Source organism: Gorilla gorilla, chromosome 8, assembly GCF_029281585.2.
Source record: "Gorilla gorilla gorilla isolate KB3781 chromosome 8, NHGRI_mGorGor1-v2.1_pri, whole genome shotgun sequence".
Classification (NCBI taxonomy): domain Eukaryota; kingdom Metazoa; phylum Chordata; class Mammalia; order Primates; family Hominidae; genus Gorilla; species Gorilla gorilla.
In genome coordinates, this window is record NC_073232.2 from 95,425,795 (window position 1) to 95,435,585 (window position 9,791).

Below are 9,791 nucleotides of genomic sequence, written 5' to 3' on the forward strand. Positions count from 1 at the left end.
TCTGCCACCCAGGCTGGAGTACAGTGGTACAACCTCAGCTCACTGCAATCTCCACCTCCCAGGTTCAAGTGATTCTCCTGCCTCAGCCTCCTGAGTAGCTGGGATTACAGGCATGTGCCACCACGCCCAGCTAATTTTTGTATTTTTAGTAGAAATGGGGTTTCAGCATGTTGGTCAGTCTGCTCTCGAACTCCTGACCTTGTGATCCGCCTGCCTTGGCCTCCCAAAGTGCTGGGATTACAGGCATGAGCCACCGCTCCCGGCCCTAGGAATTATTTATTATAAGTTAAATATGATTTTAGGGGAGCAAAATTGAAACCAACTTGGCAAAAATTATAACTGAGGAAATTGTGACAGTGAAAGAAGTCACACCCAATGGACTCCATCTTGCTTCTAACATTCAAGCTGTCCTTGTTTCTTCCTGGGCATAGGCAGAACTAAATTTGGGCAGGAATTCAGTTCATCGTTTGACTCTGAAAAAAAATTGATAATAGCCCTTTCCTGAAAAGACCCGCTTCTTGCCTGGGGTCCAGTCTGCCTTTGCAGGACTAACACATTAGCTACAAGTTTAGAAATTAAAATTTAGGGGTCATGCAGCCTCTGGCTCCAGGTGTCTGAATCTCCCCAAATTGCTTCTGGGGATAACAACACTATTGTAAAACCTAAGATCAGTGCTTGAAATATTTTGCAGACTCTGCACTGAATGGATCAGCTGACACCACCCAGATCAGTAATCTGGCTCAACTTGCTCTGCCATCCTACCCAGAACAGAAAACAGCAAGAAAACCTCACTTCAACCCTGAGAGATTCCATCTCCAACCTGACCAATCAGCACTCCCCACTTCCCAAGCCCCTACCTGCCAAATTATCTTTAAAAACTGATCCTCGAATGCTCCTGGAGACTGATTCGAATAATAATAAAACTCCGGTCTCCCACACTGCCAGCTCTGCGTGAATTACTCTTTCTCCATTGCAATTTCCGTCTTAATAAACCGCCTTTCTCTAGGCCATGGGCAAGGTGAACCCACTGAGCGGTTACAAATTTTCAGAATTGGAGATAGCAATGTAAAAAGTGGTCTGATCATGCAGGACTTTCAGAGCCATATTCAGATGCTCCTTGAGGGTTACTGGTGCAGAGAGCAGCACACATCTGGTTGAGAAGATGGCCTGGTGTGGAATAATGAGCATTTTTCCAGTGCTTCCTGATGTACCAGTCATCACTATCCCTGCTTTGGTCATGCCATAGGCCTTTGATTAATGAGCATAACTTTGTAATTCATTTATCGTCTGATGGATGCTCAAGTAAAGTATGCAGAATTAATATATTTTAAACTTGTTTTTAGGCAAAGAAGCATTATTAAGCATCAAATCATTGAAAAATGAAGGCTCTTATTTAAATCCAAATTAGGAATATCAATAGGAAGACGTATCTTTTTCAAGGTCAAAATGCTTATAGTAGTTACTCCTACATTGATTAAGAATGAGTTTTTCAAGTATAGAATTTAAAAGGAAAAAGATGAGATCTGTGAATAATGCTCTTGGGAATATGGAATAGTTATGATTTATATATATTTAAGCATCTCGAGGAAAATACTGACATTTTATCCTTCTTTGAGCTATGAATTTCTTTCTAGCATAAAACTGAAAGCTCTGGACTTCATTGAAGAGAATTCTGCTACATTGTATCTTGTAAATAGTTGTGTTCTAACTGTAGGTTTTTTGGTACCAAAGAGACTGGCCAGCTTCAATTTATTACCATAAGCAGATGAATATTATGGAGCATACAGATTAGCCTCATGAGCCCTACTAAGTGAAAAGCAAGACTCAATAAATAGAAACTAGTTTTGTCACAGGTATGTGGTAGAGCACTAAATTCAAAAGAGATCATCTATTTGTAGGAGCAGTGGACAATTCTGAAGCCTGTGGTAGAGGTTTGTAACACAAATCAGAAAGCATATTTTCATCTAAAAAGCCTTATGTTCCCTGATTATACTATATGTGCAAATGCATATATGTGTAATAATAGTCATACTTTCAAAAATATGTATTGTATACTTACTTTAAGTCACGTATTAAACAAAGCTGTCTACTTGTATTAACACATCTATTTCTACAAATAGTCTGTATCAATGGTTTTCAAACTCTTTTTGACCACAGCTTACATTGTAAATGCTATTAAGGAGACACACACACACACACACACATACATCTGTTCTATTGTGGATGAAAAAATGTTGATCTTGACCCTCAGAATTTATTATACTAACCACTCAAACGCTAGGAAACACAGATGGAAAATCATTACTTTAGGTAGTAAATGCTGGCATTTAAGAGTTAGACATTGTATTAGGGTTCTCCAGAGGGACAGAACTAATAGGATATATGTATATATGAAACGGAGTTTATTAGGGGGAACTGGCTCACAGAGATAGGTCGTCTGCAAGCTGGAGAAAAAAGAAGCCAGTAGGAGCTCAGTAAAAGTCCGAAAGCCTCAAAACAAGGGAAGCTGAGAGTGCAGCCTTCAGTCTGTGGCCAAAGGCCCAAAAGACCCCAGCAAACCACGGGTGTAAGTCCAAGAGTCCAAGAGCCGAAGAACCTGGAGTCTGATGTCCAAGGGCAGGAGGAGCAGGAGGAAGCGAACAGCACAGAGAGAAAGAAGGAAGCCAGAAGACCCAGCAAACAGTTATTCCACCTTCTTCCTCCTGTTTTGTCTTTGCCGTTCTGGCAGCTGATTGGATGGTGCCCACTCACATTAAGGGTGGGTCTGCCTCTCCCAGTCCATTGACTCGAATGTCATTCTCTTCTGGCAACACCTTCACAAACATACCCAGAAACAATACTTTACCAGCCATTGAGCCATCCTCTAATCCAATCAAGTTGACACTCAGTATAATATTAACAATCACTGGCATCTACCTACTTGGTTTTCCAAGTAATCAGTCAGTGATTTGAAATATGTGTATATTTGTGTGTGTTTCTTCAGTGCTTAGGAAGTAATATATGTGTTGTGTATGTGCGTCCATGTTTCTGTGCATATACCATACTATGTTAATTGTTATTTTAAGCTCAACTAGTTTAATCAGCAATTGCTAAGAAGACAACTGGCTACATTTTTGGCAAAAGAAAAGTTATTAAACAATTTCACACCTTATTGTGAAATGCAAATTAAAATAACAATGGAATTTTTTTTTAATATCACTCAGCCTCTGCTGGCGTGAATTTAAATGTATATAAACTATCTGCAGGCAAAATTGATAATGTATATCAAAAGTCTTAACAATATGTATAAGCAACAAACCAAAAATTCAATTACTAGAAATTTATCCTAAGGAAATAATTAAGCATATGGTCAAACTTTTAGCATAATTAACTTCAAGGCTGTTTGTTTTACAGTTGTTTGTAGTAGTGAAACATTTAAAACAATCAAAATTTTCAACAATTGAGAATTAGATGTAGCAGTAAACATCTGTACAATGGAAGGTGATTATGCCACTAACACATCATGTAAGAGATGATTATATACTGACAGAGAAATATGTTTACAATTTTAATGCAAAAATAAAGATAATATAAATATGTATTTGATGAAAAGAAATAGGCTATTGTACTTCTCATCAGAATTGGGGGTTCAAATTTGGGCAAACAGAAGGGGAGGGATTGCTAATTCTATGAAAAGATGCTATTGGATCAAGAGATGTGGGGAGCCCAGTTATGCCAGGTTAAAAAAATATAAGGAGGAGAAGGAATGGAGGTGAGGGAGTTGGAGAAGAAAGATGGGCTGGGAGGAGGGGACAATGGAGAGACAACGTTTAAAATATCATTGATTGTATTTTGCTCTCTAACGTCCCTACAGACTTCAAGAAAAGCTACAGGGAGACAGACATTCTTCACCAAGGCTTTATGGGATACATTGCTCTTTATTTGACTAAATCTCTGGGCATAGACTGATTCAAGAGGTGCGTGTCAGGCCTCTGAGCCCAAGCCTGCACGTATACATCCAGATGGCCTGAGGCAACTGAAGAACCACAAAAGAAGTGAAAATGGCTGGTTCCTGCCTTAACTGATGACATTAACTTGTGACATTCCTTCTCCTGGACAATAAGTCTCTGGAGCTTCCCACTGAGCACCTTGTGACCCCCACCCCTGCCCGCAAGAGAACAACCCCCTTTAACTGGAATTTTCCACTACCTACCCAAATCCTATAAAACTGCCCCACCCCATCTCCCTTTGCTGACTCTCTTTTTGGACTCAGCTCACTTGAATCCAATTGAAATAAACAGCCTTGCTGCTCACACAAAGCCTGTTGGTGGTCTCTTCACACAAACGTGTGTGACAGTGCCCACTTTTATTTGTATTAATTTTTAGATATTTCAAAAAAAAGGACAAAGTTTAATATATAATTTCAGTCTACTATTTTATACTTAAAATACTCCATTGTTTTTTAAGACACAACTACTAAAAAGTTATGTAATGCCCCTGTTTCTTTCTCCTATGTCCTAATCTGTGAAATGAGATAGCAATCAATTACTTGCCTTGTTAGGTTGATGCATGCTTGATAAAAGCCTCCTGCAATATATATCATGCATCAAGCCTTAAATCTGTGGTACTTGGAATTACTATTATTTTAATGGATATTTATAGAAAGGTCCAGGATCATATTTCTCTTAATGCTCCTAATATCTTACTGCTTTACCTAACTTTGCATTTTTATTAAACTCATATATGATGGACATACCTGGCTATATACTCTAGATTATCCTTACTATTCATACTTGTCTTTAATTTATTTGATTAAGTGATTTTAATTCCAAGAAAAACTCTTTTGAGTTTAGATTGTTAGTGTTAGTATAAGGCTTGAGCTTTGTTTGCAAAATATTTAAATTTTCAGGTTTTACCCACAATAGAAATAACTGACATGTTCACAGATTATTCACACTCACTATAGTCTAAGAGTATTTAATACATTCAAACCTTATATAACTTTATGAGATAGGTATTATTAAAATCTCGAATTCATAGTGAAGAAAGCTCAGGAACATGTAACTTGTCCAAATTCACAGAGCTGGTAACTGGGAGGGTGGGGATTTAAACTCAGGCAATATGGTGCTATGCCTGTGCTCTTATTCACTATACTTATACTATCCTACTTTCATGGTACTAATTGACTATCTTTGTGCAGTTACATGGGTTTTTCTTTTCAGATAATACTTGTTTAAAAAAAAAACAAACTGTACAAATTTAAAGAGATTTATTCTGAGCCAATATGAGTTATGATGGCCCAGAGAAGAGTCTCAAGAGGTCCTGAGAAAGTGTGCCTGAGGCAGAGTGGGGTTATAGTTTGGTATTATTTATTTTAGGGAGACAGAAGTTACAGGTAAAGACATACATCAATACATGGAAGGTAGGCATTGGTTCAGCACAAAAAGGAAGGCCATCTCAAAGTGGGGGCATACGAGTCATAGGTGGATTCAGATTTTCTCATTGGTAACTGGTTGAAAGAGTTAACCTTTGTCTAAAGACTTGAAGTCAGTAGGAGGAAATGCTTGAGTTAAGATGAGGGGAGTTGTGGAGGCCAAGGTTCTCGTTATGTGGATGAAGCCTCGAAGGTAGCAGCCTTCAGAGAGAACAGATGGTAAGTATCTCTTTTCAGGCCTTAACAGGTGTCAGACTCTTAATCTCTTCTTGATATTGGAAAGGCCTCCAAAGAGAAGTCCTGGCTGCAGTAATGGAGATTCTCTACAGATGCAAATTTGCCCCGTGAAAGACAGCTTTGCTAAGCCATTTCAAAATCTGTGAAAACATACATTTTGGGGTAAATTATTTTGATTTTCTTCAGTGTCTCCTATCTGTTATGTGATGCTATATCAGAGTCAGGCTGGAATTTGGTATCTTACTGCCACGAAGAGTCTGTTTGGTCATTTTTATGATCTCCATTTTAATGTTAATGTTTGTCAGTTGTGCCAAAACTTAACAGAGAATTCAAGACAGAGGGGGTATAAAGAGATGTATCCAACCTCCCTTCCTCTCAGAGGCAAAGATTCAGTTTTTCAGGTTTCTCCAGTATCTCCTTAACCAAAAGGGGATCTGTTTAGTTGATTGGGGGCTTGGGATTTTATTTTTGGTTTACATACCCATCTTGCAGTATGCATATTTTACAAAATGATTAGTTAGCCTTATGGACATTATAATTTCTTTCATTAAGTGTCATTTATATTCTACCTGGTTATTGCAGGAACATGTATTAAACAATTATTTTTTCCATATTTGTCTTGTAACTAGACAGTATATCCCTTTGATATTATAATGCTCTTCAATAATTCCTTTAATTTTTTTAGGTACATATGCATATGATTAAGTAATAAAATTATTGGTCTTTTTAATATAATATATAAATAATAAATTTACTTAATGTTTAGCTATAATTTTGCTTCCTTTTGATCTAATTGATTAAGCAATTTTTAAATATTAAAGGTTATACTAATTTTGAAAGTTTTTGAAAATTTTCTTTTATTTGGTTCATTGTTTTCTTCAACTTTAATTTTAAGTTTTGGGGTACATGTGCAGGATGTGAAGATTTGTTACGTAGGTAAATGTGAACCATGGTGGTTTGCTGCACACATCAACCCATCACCTAGATACTAAGTCCAGCATCCATTAGCTATTCTTCCTGATGCTCTCCCTCCCCTTACCTCACCCCCAACGGGCCCCAGTGTGTGTCCATGTGTTCTCATCATTTGGCTCCCACTTATAAGTGAGAACTTGTGCTTTTTGGTTTTCTGTTCCTTCTTTAGTTTGCTGAGGATAATGGCTTCCAACTCCACCCATGTCCCCACAAAGGACATGATCTTGTTCCTTTTTATGGCTGCATAGTATTATGTGGTGTATATGTACCACATTTTCTTTATCCAGTCTATCATTGATGGGCATTTGGGTTGATTCCATGTCTTTGCTATTGTGAATGGTGCTGCAATGAACATGTGTACATGTATCTTTATAATAGAATAATTTATATTCCTTTGGGTATATACCCAGTAATGGGACTGCTGGGCCAAATGATGTTTCTGCTTCTATATCTTTGAGAAATTATCCCCTTTCTTCCACAGTGGTTGAACTAATTTACACTCCCACCAAAAGTGTATAAATGTTCCCTTTTCTTCACAACCTTGCCAGCATTTGTTTTTTTTGGCTTTTTAAATAATTGCCATTCTGATTGGCATGAGATGGCATGTCATTGTGGTTTTGATTTGCATTTCTCTAATGATCAGTGATGTTGATCTTTTTTTCATATGTTTGTTAGCCACACGAATGTCTTCTTTTGAAAAGTGTCTGATCATGTACTTTGCCCACTTTTTAATGAGGCTGATAGTTTTTTCGTTGTAAATTTGTTTAAGTTCCTTGTAGACTCCAGATATTAGACCTTTGTCAGATGGATAGATTGCAAAAATTTCCTTCCATTCTATAGGATGTCTGTTCACTCTAATGATTGTTTGCTGTGCAGAAGCTCTTTAGTTTAATGAGATCCCATTTGTCAATTTTTGCTTGTTGAAATTGCTTTCAGTTTTTTTTATCATGAAATCTGTGCCTGTCCCTATGTCCTTAATGGTACTGCCTTGATTTTCTTCTAGGGTTTTTATAGTTTTGGGTTTTACATTTAAGTTTTTAATCCATCTGAGTTAATTTTGTATAAAGTGTAAGGAAGGAGTACAGTTTCAATTTTCTGCATATTGCTAGCCAGTTCTTCCAGCACCATTTATTAAATAGGGAATCCTTTCCCCATTGCTTGTTTTTGTCAGGTTTGTCAAAGATTACACAGTTGTAGGTGTGTGGCCTTATTTCTGAGTTTTCTATTCTGTTCCATTGGTCTATGTGTCTGTTTTTGTACTAGTACCATGCTGTTTTTGTTAGTGTTGCCTTGTAGTATAGTTTGAAGTCAGGTAGTGTGATCCTTCCAGCTTTATTCTTTCTGGTTAGGATTGCCTTGGCTATGTGGGCTCTTTTTTGATTTCATATGTATTTTAAAATATTTTTTTCTAATTCTGAAGAATGTCAACAGTAGTTTAATGGAGATAGCATTGAATCTATAAACTGTTTTGGGCATTATGGCCATTTTAATGATACTGATTCTTCCTATCCACGAGCATGGCATGTTTTTCCATTTGTTTGTGTCCTCTCTTACTTCCTTGAGCAGTGCTTTGTAGTTCTTGAAGAGGTCCTTCACTTCCTTTGTTAGCTGTATTCCTAGGTATTTTATTCTCTTTGTAGCAATTGTTAATGGGAGTTCATTCGTGGTTTGGCTCTTTGCTTGCCTGTTGTTGTTGTATAGGAATGCTAGTGATTTTTGTACATTGATTTTGTATCCTGAGAATTTGCTGAAGTTGCTTATCAGCTTAAGAAGCTTTTGGGCTGAGACAATGGTTTTTTCTAGATGTAGGATCATATCATCTGCAAACAAAGATAATTTGACTTCCTCTCTTCATATTCGAATATGCTTTATTTCTTTCTCTTGCCTGAGTGCCCTGGCCAGAACTTCCAATACTATGTTGAATAGAAGTGGTGAGAGAGGGCATCCTTGTCTTGTGCCAGTTTTTAAGGGGAATGCTTCCAGCTTTCACCCATTCAGTATGATATTGGCTGTGTGTTTGTCATATATGGCTCTTATTATTTTGAGGTGTGTTCCTTCAGTACCTAGTTTATTGAGAGTTTTTAACATAAAGCGATGGTGACATTTTATCGAAGCCCTTTTCTATGTCTCTTGAGAAAATAATGTGGTTTTTGTCTTTAGTTATGTTTATGTGATGAATTACATTTATTGATTTGTATATGTTGAACCAACCTTGCAACCCAGGGATGAAGCCAACTTGATTGTGATGGATAAGCTTTTTGATGTGCTGCTGGATTTGGTTTGCCATTATTTTATTGAGGATTTTTGCATCAAAAAATATGGGTGTCTTCATGGATTTCCATTTCATCCTTGTGAAGAAGCCATGCTAATCTTCTCTGTATCATATCCCATTTTAGTGTATGTGCTACCAAAGCAAGCATGATAATTCATTATATTACTAATTTTAATGAGGATTCCTTGGTGTTTTTCTCTAAATTTTAGTATAAACTATACTACTGATAGTTGATTTAAAAAAAATAATATTTCTTTTTGTGGTATATTACTTTTTTTTTTTTTTTGGAGACAGAGTCTTGCTCTGTCACCCAGGTTGGAGTGCAGTGGCATGATCTTGGCTCACTGCAAATTCCACCTCCCAGGTTCAAGTAATTCTCCTGCCTCAGCTTCCCAAGTAGCTAGGACTAAGGCATATGCCACCATGCCTGGCTAATTTTTGTAGTTTTAGTAGAGATGTGGTTTTGCCATGTTGGCCAATCTGGTCTCGAACTCCTGACCTCAAGTGATCCACCTGCCTCGGCCTCTCAAAGTGCTCTGATTACAGGCATGAGCCACCATGCCTGGCCAGTGGATTACTTTTTAATACCATTTATATTCTTTTTTGAAATGTTATATTTTTTGTGATATCAAATAAGTGTAATTATGTCTCCAGGATTGACTTTTTCCTTTCTTTTGTAAAGTTTCTATGATATTATTTTCTAATTACAATGAGTACAAATAAATAAAATTAGGAAAAACCTGACCATAATTATTAGGTAATTTCATATTTATTATTTAAAGACATATCAATTTGTATCATGATAAAAACCTTTCTGTTAGTACCCACCCTATTTGTGAAGTCATTATTAAGAGTTAGTGAATACACACTAAAGTTTATTTACAGTGGTCAGTGAGA

At 37.0% G+C, this 9,791-nt stretch overlaps 1 non-coding gene across 1 annotated transcript; it reads right to left on the reverse strand.

Annotated features, from left to right (window-relative positions):
- Positions 1-8,934: 8,934 nt before the first annotated feature.
- LOC115936080 (U6 spliceosomal RNA) lies at positions 8,935-9,038 on the reverse strand. The gene has a single exon (XR_004071664.1). It is a non-coding gene; the product is annotated as a U6 spliceosomal RNA (small nuclear RNA).
- Positions 9,039-9,791: the final 753 nt, after the last annotated feature.